Source organism: Diceros bicornis, chromosome 23 (assembly GCF_020826845.1).
Source record: "Diceros bicornis minor isolate mBicDic1 chromosome 23, mDicBic1.mat.cur, whole genome shotgun sequence".
Lineage (NCBI taxonomy): Eukaryota > Metazoa > Chordata > Mammalia > Perissodactyla > Rhinocerotidae > Diceros > Diceros bicornis.
Genome location: NC_080762.1, coordinates 24592837 through 24607251, shown reverse-complemented (window position 1 = coordinate 24607251; position 14415 = coordinate 24592837). Strand labels below are relative to the sequence as shown.

At 37.6% G+C, this 14415-nt stretch overlaps 1 protein-coding gene across 2 annotated transcripts in view; it reads right to left on the bottom strand.

Annotated features, from left to right (window-relative positions):
- The window catches only part of CDK19 (cyclin dependent kinase 19), a 158051-nt gene that overhangs the window by 113041 nt on the left and 30595 nt on the right, over window positions 1-14415 (bottom strand). The window contains exon 2 of one of the 2 annotated variants that reach the window (XM_058566460.1): window positions 12365-12426. The exons of the other annotated variant lie outside the window; for it this stretch is intronic. The gene's annotated coding sequence lies outside the window, so the exon portion shown is untranslated. The remainder of the gene's footprint in view (window positions 1-12364; window positions 12427-14415) is intronic. 2 annotated transcript variants of the gene reach the window in all.

Sequence of the window (14415 nt, the reverse complement as noted above, 5' to 3'; positions counted from 1 at the left end):
AAGAGAAATATACCATCAAACAGGTATTCTCAATAAGCAAATAGTGTGCAGGATGGATCCGAGGATTTAAAGCCAGAGGAAGGAAGACCGTGGTAAAAGTTCTGAAAAGGATTGACGAGGACCAAAATTAGAGTCAATATAATAAGAAGGGAGGGAATGTATTCAAGAGGCATTCCAGAGATAGACTTACCTATTGTGGCCAAATATATACGGGCACATTGCAGGCATTAAAGAAATATGTGACGAATAAATGTGTATGCACAGGTGTGTACATGCATATAAGGGAGCTAAGCAGACAGCCAGAGAAGAAGTTGAAGATAACTGAGGTTTCTAGCCAGAGGGTGGTCTCAGTGAAATTAAAACCATTTACACTACACCTTCTACGTGCCCCCCCAAAAAAAGAACAGTACTGACAATGAATCAGTTTGCACGTACAAAATAAATTCATTTGAATATGTTAATTTTGACGTGGCTACTGGACAGCCAGGAGAAGATGAACAAAAGGAAATAAGCAGAATTTAGAACGTAGAATTTAGAAAAGAAAACATCACTCTACAGGCGACTGTTAAAACCATAGAAGTAAATGCGATCGCAAAGAGAAAGACCACAGAAGAAAAAAAGAGCTGAAGACGGTGGCCAGCGCTCTTTCACATCGTGGCACCTCCTAACGTGAACATTTGCACTGTGTAGCAGGGTAAACCGACAGAGCTCACAGGCAGAGGTGAAGGGATTCAAGGCTTCCACTGCCCCGAACCCCACTGGTGGCCAGAGAACTTAGAGAATGAAGAATAGGGCCCATAACCCATTCACAGCACCCATGCCACAGGAGTTGGGAAGCCCTTCTCTAGTAAATGCCACCCTTCAACAGGCTGCAGAAGGAGAAACTTTTAAAAGTCCTTGATAATAGGCAAATCTAGATGTGAGACACTCTATAAGAAAACTGGCCTGGATCCTAAAAAAAAAAAAAAGAGTGGGGAGATAAGTCTACTCAAGACATAAAACCACCAAATACTATGCATGAAAACCTTGACCAGATTGTGGTTCAAATAAAAACAGCTATAAAAGTTTATGTGTAGGACATCTGCAAAAATTTGAATATAGATTAGATATTACATGATATATTTTATCATGGTTAATTTTATTTTTTAACTTTTATTAATTGTCTTAAATGTAGGAAAATGGTATTGTGGTTATGCAGGAGAACATCCTTATTCTTAGGAGATGTAGGTTCAAGTGTTTTGGGGTAGCGTGTCATGACCCTGGCAACTTAATTTCATATGGTTCAATGACAACAAAAAACAAGTTTATTCATATACAAAGTGAGAGATAAAGTAAATATAGAAAAATCTAGGTGGAGGGCATGTGGGTATTCATTGTTGTAGAGTCTGAACTTGTCTGCTTTTACAAAACTTTTCTTAATTAAAAAAAATTGAGAAGGGAAGTAACTAATAAGCTTCAGTTAGAGAGTTAAAAGAAAAACAATAAGAAAGTTGTATACAGAAGTCAAAAAACAGGTATTAAAAGGTTGGTGCGGGCCGGCCCCGTGGCTTAGCGGTTGAGTACGCGCGCTCCGCTGATGGCGGCCCAGGTTCGGATCCCGGGCACGCACCAACGCTCCACTTCTCCGGCCATGCTGAGGCCGCGTCCCACATACAGCAACTAGAAGGATGTGCAGCTATGATGTACAACTATCTACTGGGGCTTTGGGGGGAAAATAAATAAATAAATAAAATTATAAAAAAAAAAAGGTTGGTGGGCAAAATCATCAAAGGTAGAAGCAAAGTCAAACAGGAGAGAATGGAAAAGAGTTAGTTTATCATATTCGAGAGCTGCTGGTGTTCTGCAAGAGCCTGACTAGTGCAGCAAGCACTTGGTTCAAAGCTTTCTCAAGGACTGTACCATACTCTCCTTTGTTATTACAATTACTTATAATTGACTCATGGTTTTTTCCCCAACTCCAAATGAGGAAGGAGACTATCTTACTCATTTCTGTACATTCTTTGGGAGCTAACAAAGTGCCTTGCAAATAGTAGAAACTAAACATTTGTTGCATTGAAATAAATTTATTAGTCTTGATCAACTTAAATACTTGCAGCATAGTAGAAAATCTGGAAAACTTTCTTTTAAAAATATATACTCTAGGGACCAGCCCGGTGGCGTAGTGGTTGGGTTCACGTGCTCCACTTCAGTGGCCAAGGGTTCACAGGTTCAGATCCCAGGAGCAGACCTATACACTGCTCATCAAGCCATGCTGTGGCGGCATCCCACATACAAAATAGAGGAAGATGGGCACAGATGTTAGCTCAGGGCCAATCTTCCTCAAAAAAAAAAAAGCAAACCCATATATATGTATATATACACTCTAAAGATAAAAGTAAAATATTCTGGAAAATAAAATTAAAATGACTAATAATCAAACACCAATATTTTTACTGCAAAAGTAATCATATCCAAAAATTCACCAGAAGGCAACTATCTCCTTTTAGGAAGGAAGGAGAAAAATATAAATGTTTTGTCATCCTCAAATCTAACACTGTCACGGGGCCAGCCCCGTGGCTTAGTGGTTAAGTGCGCGCGCTCCGCTACTGGCGGCCCGGGTTCGGATCCCGGGCGTGCACCAACACACCGCTTGCCCAGCCATGCTGAGGCCGAGTCCCACATATAGCAACCAGAAGGATGTGCAACTATGACATACAACTATCTAATGGGGCTTTGGGGAAAAAAAAAGGAGGAGGATTGGCAATAGATGTTAGCTCAGAGCCGGTCTTCCTCAGCAAAAAGAGGAGGATTGACATGGATGTTAGCTCAGGGCTGATATTCTCCACAAAAAAAAAAAAAAAAAAATCTAGCACTGTCAGATCAGACAGAACTAGATCAACAACCAGCTCCTTTAGGTACATTTTCAGATTTCAGTCTTTGTGAAATCATCTCAAATCATAAGTATCAGTGAAAAACAAATACTCAAAAGAGAAATTAATATTCAAGAGGTCAAAAACAACACTTAAAATTTAAATATATATAAGTTTTTCACCATACTACTGAAGGTTCTGCTAAACCTACACCACCGAGGAATCTTCTTTTGATAAAATTTAGGTTTTGCATGTTTTTCCTAGCTGATCTTAGCTACTGGGATAAGAGAGAATGTGATATTGTGATATAATAAGAAATATATATTTTGGTCTTCCTCCAGGGTTCCTCACTCACATCTCCTAAAACTTGTGTAATTTCTTAAGTGATTAGAGCATAGGAACATCTTTTATTATAATATTTGGGTTTTGTTCCTGGAATAGCTCCAGGATAAAAGTAAAAGAAGCTCTTTTGTTATTCATAACAAACCACTTTCAATCACTCCTGAGTTTATGTTAATGAGGTGATTTTTGGAAAGTCCCTAGATAACCACTGGATGGGGGCTGGTTGCCAGGGGAACAAACCAGGTGATTAGAACTTTCAGCAACTCCCCCAAAGCGACCCCCATCCCCAAGAAGGGGGCTGGAGGTTGAATTAATCACCAACGGTCAATGATTTAATCAATCATGCCTACATAATAAAACCTCCATAAAAATCTCTAAAGTGCAGAGTTCAGAGATCTTCTGGGTTGGTGAACTAGAACACATTCACTTGCCAGGAGGGAAGCACACCCCAAAACTCCATGAGGACAGAAGCTCCTATGCTCAGGACCCCTCCGGACATAGACCTAGCCCTATGTATTCTTCATCTGGCTGTTCATTTGTATCTTTTAACATATCCTTTGTAATAAACCAGCAATCTAGTAAGTAAACTGTTTTCCTGAGTTCTGTGATCCATTCTAGCAAATAATTGAACCTCAGGAGGGTGCCATGGGAACTCCGATTTGTAGCCGGTCAAACAGAAGTTGTGAGTAACTTGGGGACCCACCACTTGTGACTGGAGTCTTATGTGGGGGGCAGTCTGTGGGATGGAGCCCTTAACCTGTGGCGTCTGCACCAACTCCGAGCAAGGAGCAGTTAGTGTCGGTCGAAATTGAGTTAAATTGTAGGATACCCAGCTAGCGTGGGAAAATTGGTCAGTATGGGAAAAAACCCAAACATCTGGTGTCAGAAGTGTTCTGGGAAGTGTTGGGTGTAAGTAGAGCTCAGAATAGAGAGAGAAACAGAGTTTTTCCTTTCAGAGAGTCTACTTCCTAACATAATAAGTATCCTTTCTAGAAACCAAATCATCTGAACCATTATAATCCACAATCCTTTAAATACACTTGAAAGAAAAAAGTGAATTCCTTTAAGGACTTTACTTGAAACTTTAATCAACATGGCACATAAATCATAAAGTAAAAAGTCAGGCATTAGCTATTAACAATTAATTTTCTTTTAAAAGTTTCCATATAGGTTGACCTGATTTAGTCTGTATAAAAATTCTGGTAAACCTAATGTTGTCAAATGATCCATTTCATAAGAATGTCAACCTAAGATCAAATTCTAGTCACTAAAAAACTGAAAAACAAGGAGTTAGGAAAATAAAGCTGCTGCCCATCTGAGAACAAAGATAAATACCAATAATAGTGACCCTATCAACTCATAACTTATGAGGGGAAAATCGTATTTTTTTATCATTAAATCATCTTTAAAACATAAAAATTAATACTATCTAGTACCACAACACATTTATAAAAAGAGTTATAATAACAGCTATATTTATATAGTACCTAGTAGGAGGCAGGCACCCTTCTACGAGTTTCAACTATATTAACTCCTTTAATCCTTACAACTCGCTGTGAAGCAGGTACTATTACCATCCCCATTGTACAGATAAGGACACTGAAAGCAGAGAGGTTAAGTAACTCACTCTAGATCACACAGCTAGTTAAGAGGCAGATCCAGGATTCACCTGCATCTAGGAAGTCTAGCTCCAGAGGCTACTGTGCTTTTATAATCACTATAGCATGTCTTCTTAATTTAAAAAGGGAATAGCATGTCTCAAGGCTCAGAGGCAAAAAAAGAGCACGATGCATGTGAAGTCCAGTAAGGCTGGTTTAGAATAGGGGAAAGCAAGTTAAAGCTGAAGAAGGAGGCAAGGCCAGATCAGGCAGAACAGGTAAGGAAACTGGACTTCATCCCAAGAAAAAAAGGATTTTAAGCAATCTGTGTTTTTATGAATAGTTTGGAAGTGAAGAGGGCACAGGGAGACTAGTTATGAGGCCTTTGCAGTAATTTAAGTAAGAGATGACTACAGTCTAAATTAGGATGGTAGCAGAGGGAATAAAAAGAAATGGATGGATCTGAAAGATAATTAGGAAACAGTATGAACAACAGAACATGTGGTTAAGAAACAAGAGAAAGAAAAGCAAGAATGATTCTCAGTCTCTGGCTTGGACAACTGATGACAGTGGTACCATTCACTGGGTGAAAAAGAACAGACTGGGTAAGTTTCAGATAAACTGAAGTTGAGAGAACAGTGGTGTCGTCTAAATGTCCAGATGTCCAAAAGGCATTTGGATGAACCTGTAGCTTAGAAGGGAGACATGGGGTAGGGAGAGAAAGACGTGCAAGTATTTAGAAATTGAACAGAGAAAACAGAACCCTGAAGAACATCATTTAAGGAAAAGGATCCCACAGTATTAATAACGTAACTTCATTATTTGGTGCTTAACACTGCTAAGTGGTTTCTAACTATTTTACTTTACTCTGGTCTTCCCAACTAAACACCAAGTTCACCAAAGCAAAGGGCCTTTGCAACTCCTCAGCTTTTAGCATATGAATGACTGTTTGTGAGGTACTTAACCAACTGAGACACGGGGAAGGGATAAACAATATACTTGATTTTAGGAAAATCCTTTTTTGGGGATTCCTTTGATCTTCCGTTTTTTCCCCAGGCTTTTGCTCCCTCTGTACTTGCTGCACTGATGGCTCTAACCCAGCAAAGACGAGCTCCACGACCGATGATGTGCAAGTTATGTAATGGCTCCTGTGATCTACTCTCATACTCAACACCTAATAAGCAAATCCAGGAGAAATTATTTTAAGAGAAAAATGGAGGAGAGGAGTTCTTGTTTAAAATAAAAGGCAAAATTTGTTCTCTTGCATTTTACTACTACAGTAGAAATTTTTATGTTATATTGTCAAATCATCAAATACTTGCTGTTTTTGGCCCTCAGTCCTTTCCACACTGACTGATCTCCTTGATCTTTTGCCTTATTCTTCCTACCCATTAGACAAGGTCAAGCTTTCCAGAAATTTTGTGAACACTCTAGCCTGAGGTCAAAGCTCTCTTCCCAGCATTCACCAAGCACATCTCTGTACTATACATGTGACATTCCTCATATACCACTTTGACGGTAACTTTTCCATAGTGTGTGATTTAAAGAGCTTGGGGTATGAAATCATACATCTGTTATACTAAGTCACACAGCTAATAAGTTACTCATACTCTTATGTTACCAGTTTTTGCATCTGTAAATTGGGAATAATAATACTAACATCACACGATTGGTTTGAAGATAAATGAGGTCACATATGTAAAGTACCTAGCACAGTGTCCAGCATCCACTACAGGCTTGATGAATAGATGAAAAGCAATAAGATATATTGGAGTATATGAGGAAGCCATCTGGTTTAAAACTAATTCGGTCTGACCCTGTTTTTCCAGAAAGGCAAGATGTGTCAAGCATGCACTGTACATCTGCTTTAAACCTTTACAATGTCCCAAAGCCAGGAATGATCCCTTTAAAGATAGGGATGTATGTCTCCCCCCCATATCAGCATTTCTTTATAGATAAGCATTTCTTCCCAGAAACTAAGGATTAATTACTGACCTACTGTGCTTATCTCATGACCACTGACCTGCTGACCACCAACCTGCTGTGCTTGTGACCACTGACCTGCTGTGCTAGCAAAGCATCTCATGACTGCAGTAAAAGGGATATTCCTGTCATATATGATGTACGTTCCTTGTTCCAAGATGGTATATAACCACTCTACACCCCGCTTCTTTGGAGCGCTTCCTTCTTTGGTGAAGGTCATTTCTCCCAGGCTATAGCCATCAAAACTGGCTCATATAATAAACTCACCCCCATTTTGATTTATAGATTGATTATGGATTATTTGCATCGACAGGCTCAAGAAATACTAGTTTCTGCGTCAACACTGTAAACTTTTCTTAAAAGAATATGAAAGAATTTCATGAATAGACATTTCAATTAGAATGCTTAGGAAAGGACACAAGAATAAGAGTTTTTGGCAATTACATATCAGCAAAAATGGAACATGAGATTTGAAATTAACATTTCCTACATGGGGGCTGGCCCCGTGGCATAGCAGTTAGGTGCACGCACTCTGGTGCTGGTGGCCCCAGGTTCAGATCCCCGGCGCACACCGATGCACCGCTTGTCAGGCTATGCTGTGGCGGAGTCTCACATAAAGTAGAGGAAGATGGGCACAGATGTTAGCTCAGGACCAGTCTTCTTCAGCGAAAAGAGGAGGCTTGGCATGGATGTTAGCTCAGGGCTAATCTTCCTCACACACACAAACAAACATTTCCTACATGGATAATAAGTTTCTTGAGAGGAGGTATCATTATCATCTGTGTCTTTGTAGCCACCATAATACCTTGCAACTAACAATCAAATATTTGATAGATTAATTAATTGATTAGAGGACTGATGTTATCGGTTATCTGCCTTTTCTTATAAGATAGAGGTTTACAGTAAGAGTCTAGAATTAAGTTTTTCATTCAACAAATAGCTATGTCTACTGCAGTGCATACTGGACACCACAAGGGTTGCAACAACATACTGAGGTATAATCTTTGCCCTACAGAAGTTCACAAGAGAGTAGAGGAACTAAGTAATATGCACAGTTACTAAATATAAGGTATTATATGAAAAACTGCCAAAATCTCACCATTTAAAATATTTTTATAATCATCAATTTAATCCTATCTTTCTTGTAGAAATTTAGGTGACTGAGAGGAGGAGGAAAGAGTCCTCCTACGACCAGATATGAGCAGTACTTTACATCTTTTATACTACTGATTAGGATAATCTATTGAGATTATCATACTTCATGAAGACAAACTAGATGGTTTCCCCCCTAAGATGAGGAACAAAGGCAAGGACGTCTGCTTTCACCAATCCTATTCAATATCATACAGGAAGTCCTAGCTAACATAATAAAAAAAAAAGAAAAAGTAGACAGACTGAGAAGAAAGAAATAAAACTGTGTTTGTTCACAGAGGATATGACTGTCTTTGAAGAAAATCCCAAAGAATCAACAAAAAAACTCCTGGAACAAATAAACGATTATAGTAAGGTTGCAGGATACAAGGTTAATATACAAAAGTCAATTGCTTTCTTATATACCAGCAATGAAAAGCTGGAATAGGAAATTAAAAACACAATAAGATTTACATTAGCACCAAAAAAAAAAAAGAAATACTTAGGTATAAATCTAATAAAACATGTATACGATCTATACAAGGAAAACTACACAACTGAAGAAAGAAATCAAAAAAGATCTAAATAAAGGAAGAGAGATTGCATGTATGTGGCTAAGAGGACCCAGTATTGTCAAGATGTCAGTTTTTCCCAATTTGAGCTACAGATTCAACACAATCTCAATCAAAATCCCAGCTAGTTTTTTTGTGGACATTGACAAAATGCCTCTCAAGTTGATATGGAAAAGCAAAAGATCCAGAACAGCCAACACAATATTGAAGAAGAAAAAGGCAGAAAACTGACATTACCCTACTTCAAGACTTACTATAAAACTGCAGCAATCAAGACAGGGTAGTATTGGTGAAAGAAAAGGCAAATGGATCAATGGAACAGAATAGAGAGCCCAGAAATAGATCCACATAAATATAGTCTACTACTCTTTGACAAAGGAGCAAAAGAACAGCATTGGAGAAAAAATAGTCTTTCAACAAATGGTGCTAGAACAAATGGACATCCGCATGCAATAAAATTAATCTAGACACAGACCTTACACCCTTCACAAAAATTAACTCAAAATGGAACACAGATCTAAATGTAAAACACAAAACTATAAAACTCCCAGAAGATAACATAGCAGAAAATCTAGATGACCTTGGGGTTTGGAGATGACTTTTAGATACGATATTAAAACACAATCCACACAATCCATTTCAAAAAAAAAATCGTAAGTTGGACTTGACTAAAATTAAAAACTTCTGCTCTGCAAGAGACATTTTTAAGAGATTAAAAGACAAGACACAGATTAGGAGACAATACGTGCAAAAAATATATCTGTTAAAGGACTGGTACTCAAAATATACAATTTAATATTGTTAAAACTCAATAATAAGAGAACAAATGACCCAATTAAAAAACGGGCAAAAGATTTCAACAGACATCTCACCAAAGAAGATAGGCAGATGACAAATAAGCATATGAAAAGATGCTCAACATCATATGTCATTAGAGGGTTGCAAAGTAAAACAATGAGACACCACTACACACCTATTGGAATGGCTAAAGTCCAGAACAGTGACAACACCAAATGCTGACAAGGATGTGGAGCAATAGGAAAGCTCATTCATTGCTGGTGGAAATGCAAAAGGGTATAGTCACTTTGGAAGACAGTTTGGCAGTTTCTTACAAAACTAAAAATACTCTTACCTAATACAATCCAGCAATTGCACTCCTTGGTATTTACCCAAATGAATTGAAAACATGTCCACAAAAAAATCTGCACATGAATGTTTATAGGAGCTTTATTCATAATTGCCAAAACTTGGAAGCAACCAATATATTCTTCAGTAGCTAAATGGATAAATAAACTGTAGTACATCCAGACAATGGAATGTTATTCAGTGTTAAAAAGAAATGAGCTATCAAGCTATGAAAAGGCACAGAGGAACCTTAAATGCTTATGACTAGGTGAAAGAAGTTAATCTAAAAAGGCTACATACTGTATGATTACAACTATGACATTTTGGAAAAGGTAAAACCATAGAGACAGAAAAAGATCAGTGGTTACCAGGGGCTCAGAGGTACCGAGCCAGGGATGAATGGGTGGAGCACAGGGTATGTTTAGGGCAATAAAATTATTCTGTATGATATTGTAATGGTAGATACATGTCATTGTACATTTGTCAAACCTACGGAATATATGACACAAAGAGTGAATCTTAAGGTAAACTATGGATTTTAGTTAATAATAATGTAAGAATATTGGCTCACCAATTGTAGCAAATGTATCACATTAAAGTAAGATGTTAATCATAGGGAGATGGGGTAGCAGAAGTGGTAACGGAGTGTATGGGAACTCTCTTCACTTTCCACTCAATTTCTCTGTAAACCTAAAACTGCTCTAAAAAATAAAGGCAATTATTTTTGAAAAAATACCTTTATAACCAACCATCCATTTCATCCCATTTTTCTCACAGAAGCTGGGTGGTGAGGACCTGGGGAGGAGTCTTCTTATGCCTTGATATGAGCAGTACTTTACATCTTTTATACTAGTGATTAGGATAATCTATTGAGATTCTCAATTCATAACAAAATACACCACAGTCAGATGAGCTAAACAAATATAACACTGCATAATTCATTAGTGGTGAAAATAGCCAACTAACCTGAAAATGAAGTATGAAAAAGCCTTCAAGAAATCACTTCTAGGGCCGGCCCCGTGGCTTAGCGGTTAAGTGTGTGCGCTGCGCTACTGGCGGCCTGGGTTCGGATCCCAGGCGCGCACTGACGCACCGCTTCTCCAGCCATGCTGAGGCCGCGTCCCACATACAGCAACTAGAAGGACGTGCAACTATGACATACAACTATCTGCTGGGGCTTTGGGGAGAAAAAATAAATAAATAAAATCTTTAAAAAAAAAAAAAAAGAAATCACTTCTAATCTATTATTGGTGAATAGAAAATATCTAAATGGCCACTGAAAAGAGTAAAAGAGAAGAGAAAGGGCTTAAGAGGTGACATTGTAGCTAATCTAAAGAAATAGCCCGAAACTCATCTATCTCCTCTAGATAAGAAATGCAGCTTCTGGGGGTGGCCCGGTGGCATAGTGGTTAAGTTCCTGCACTCTGCTTTGGCGGCCCAGGGTTCACCGGTTCGGATTCTGGGCATGGACCTATGCACCACTCATGGAGCCATGCTATGGCGGCATCCCACATACAAAAGAGAGGAAGATGGGCACAGTTCTCCCTCATGCAAAAATAAGAAGATTGGCAACAGATATTGGCTCATAGCCAATCTTCCTTACCCTCCCGCCCCCCATGCCCCCTCAAAAAAAGAAATGCAGCTTCTCTGAATAGGAGGAAAAGTGAAAGAAATAGTGAAACTAGGTTGATTGTAAAATGGAGTGATTCTGTGCTGGGCACAGAGTAGAAATTTAATAAGTATGTACTACCCTAACTTCATATAAGGTGTACATCCTGAATATAAAGTATAATGTGCAGCCACTCACTTAATATCAAAACAATATGATTTCCAGAAGACATAAGAAAACCATTCCTCTAACTCCCATTCAGAATCTTTCTAAAAACTAGCCACGTTATTAACTTTATGTCTAAGAGTACAACATTGTTAGCTGCAATAGATCTTTAAAAAAAAAAAAAAACCAACCTTCTATTCAAGTATCATCTGAAGAAAGTTCATAAATGGTTTCATAAATTGACAGAAAGTACTATCTATAGTATCTGGCATATAAATGGCAAAATATTTCTATTTTTTAAAAAAATCAAGAAGCATCACCCAGGAAAGGGTATATTACATTATTTTCTTAAAAAGTAACTCATTAAGAAGGTTTCTATAAAAACATATTTTACAAGTATGTGGGATGTGTTTGTTTCTCTACTGAAACAAGAACTAACTTGAGAGAAGAGCATATTAACAAGTTCTGAAGAGAGAGGTAATTAGCATATTGGAAGCTAACATTTTTGGCACATGGGAGCTATAGCAAGAATGTCTATCCTCCAGTCATGAGTCATGGACTAGGCCGCCTCTCCATTTATTGTGAAGCAATCTTTCAGTAAAAGGAGCAGCAGGGAAGAATACAACATATGAATAATGACTTGGACAACTTCCCAGGAAGAAATCATAGTGAAGCTAGGTCTGAGAAAGTTAGATAGCATATACTACACATTACACTAATGCTCTCTTTTCTTAATCATTCTTACTCTTTAGTTAGCAGAGAGAGTGAAATTTAGAGTCTTTAGTTCTAACCAAAGTTTTCTATTTTTTTATGGATTTTATTAATACTGAATAAAATTATACATGTATTAACTTTGTTTTAAATCTTATGAAATATTTAATGCATCATTAAAAATTATTTTATGATGACATCTGTCAAAAACTCTCACCTGTCACATACCCACCCCAGCACACACACACAATGACACCAGAAGGCAACACTCTGCTTTACCTTCTGCTGAAAAGTCTGCTACCTCCAACGCTTGAGATCCATACACGAAGCCCTCCTGGAATCTATGAACACAGCAGAGGCAAAAGGCAGAGAAGTTTATGTAGATTTAAAGTTACACTGCCCAAAACATTAAATGCCAAATGCCTATCACAAGTCTACATATCTGCCAAGGAAATTAGATTCTAGATTTGACAATGAGCAAATCAACGATATATTGATACATTCAGAGTTCATTGTATATTATGCAGCTAATTATATGAAAAAAGCAAAAGTTGAGACTTAACTAATTTATATTCTCACCCATAGAAGTGATTTACACTGTCGTGAATACTAAAAGAGCAACAAAGTATGAATTCATATACGCTGAAAGTAACAATTTCATTTTTAAAATTATGTGCGAGAACCAATACCTATATAAGGAATATAAAAGAAATTAAGTAGAAAAATATACTTCACAAAATGGAGTGTGATAGACCCTATAGCTCAAGGTACATGCTTTCTTAGGACCAGCGATTGTTAGGGATATAGGAGAAAAACAATTAGAAACAGACCTGGAAGAGCACAAAGGCAGCGGGGGAAAAGGAAAAGTAGAAAAGTAAAGATATTCTGATACCAAGATTTAATTTAAGTCTGACAGTAATGTTGAAATAAGTCTGACAGTAATGTTGAAATGAGCAAGGTACTACATATGCTAGGCAGTAAGGGGGGAATCTACCTTGTTCCAATATTTTAAAATAAATACAAGCATGGAACATGAAAAGTTTTTCAGAAAATATTCATGTAAAAAATTTAGGATTTAATCAGATAAAGTATTCAGATCTCAGATTTCATTTCATTCTCTTCTGATGATAGGGATCCAAGACTACAAAACGCAACTGGTACACGAGAAAAGGAATCAGATAAATTTTACTAGCTATTAAATTTAAAACATAGGGGCACATTATCTTTATGTAATATTTAGAAATCCTTAAAAATATCATCAAATAATTAGGAAAGAAGCAACAAAGCATTGTCTTAAAACATGGTGATCTGCCAAGAAAGAAACATAGTATTACAAAACATTGGCCCTGCAGTCAGGTGGCCTGAGTTCAAGTTCCGGCTAAATCACTTAATTGCTTTGTGACATCAGGCAGGTCACTTAATCTCTCATTACAACCAGACTTGTTCAATGAGGACTCCTTCACCATCCCGCAGATTTATACTGAATATCAAATGAAATAAGGTATTAAAAATCACAGAATGTTAGATGTGCAAAAATTTAAATCAGTGCATTTGACTTAAATTAACAACTTAGTAAAAGTTGTTAAGTAAGAAATACAGGGAATATAGAGTGGCAAGCAAAGGAATTTGGGGAGCTGTGTAGGGCAGGAAGCCTAAAAAAAGCAAAGCAAAAAGGCTGAGCCGGTCAAAAGAGCCTAGAGTAGTTGTCAGGGCTAAACGGCAGCCAGAAGATCACAGTCCCTAAGAGACAGTTGTATCATATTACTAATTTAGCAATTTGCCCAGCACTATCTGCCTCAGATATATCTTCTCTTAATTTCCAAAACAATCTTATAGACTGCACCCTCCTGTAAGGCAGTGCTTGTGACATCTAAGGATCTGAGACACAGTAACTACTTGCATATTGCATATATTTCTAAAAACCAAAGAAATAAGATCCCACCCAAGAAAATAGTATTGGCAGCAAAGGCTTGAATAGGATGTAGGATGTGCCAGGCACAGTTCTAAGAGCCATAGGTATTAACTAATTTGATCTTCACAACTCTGAGCTGGGTACTATTATTATCCTCACTCTACAGATGAAGAAACTGAGACACAGGGAACTTAAGAAACTTGCCCAAACACACATAGCCAGAAGTGGCAGATCTGTACCTCAAACCCAGACCGTCTACTTCTAGAGCCACACTCTGAGTCACTATATCATCCAGTCTACGGAATTAAAATCACACAAACCAGGCACTTATCTCTATGTAAGAAGCCAAACAATTATGAATGTTCTTAAGTATTCAATCATGCTATATATATTCTTCAGCATTTGCAACATTTTCTTG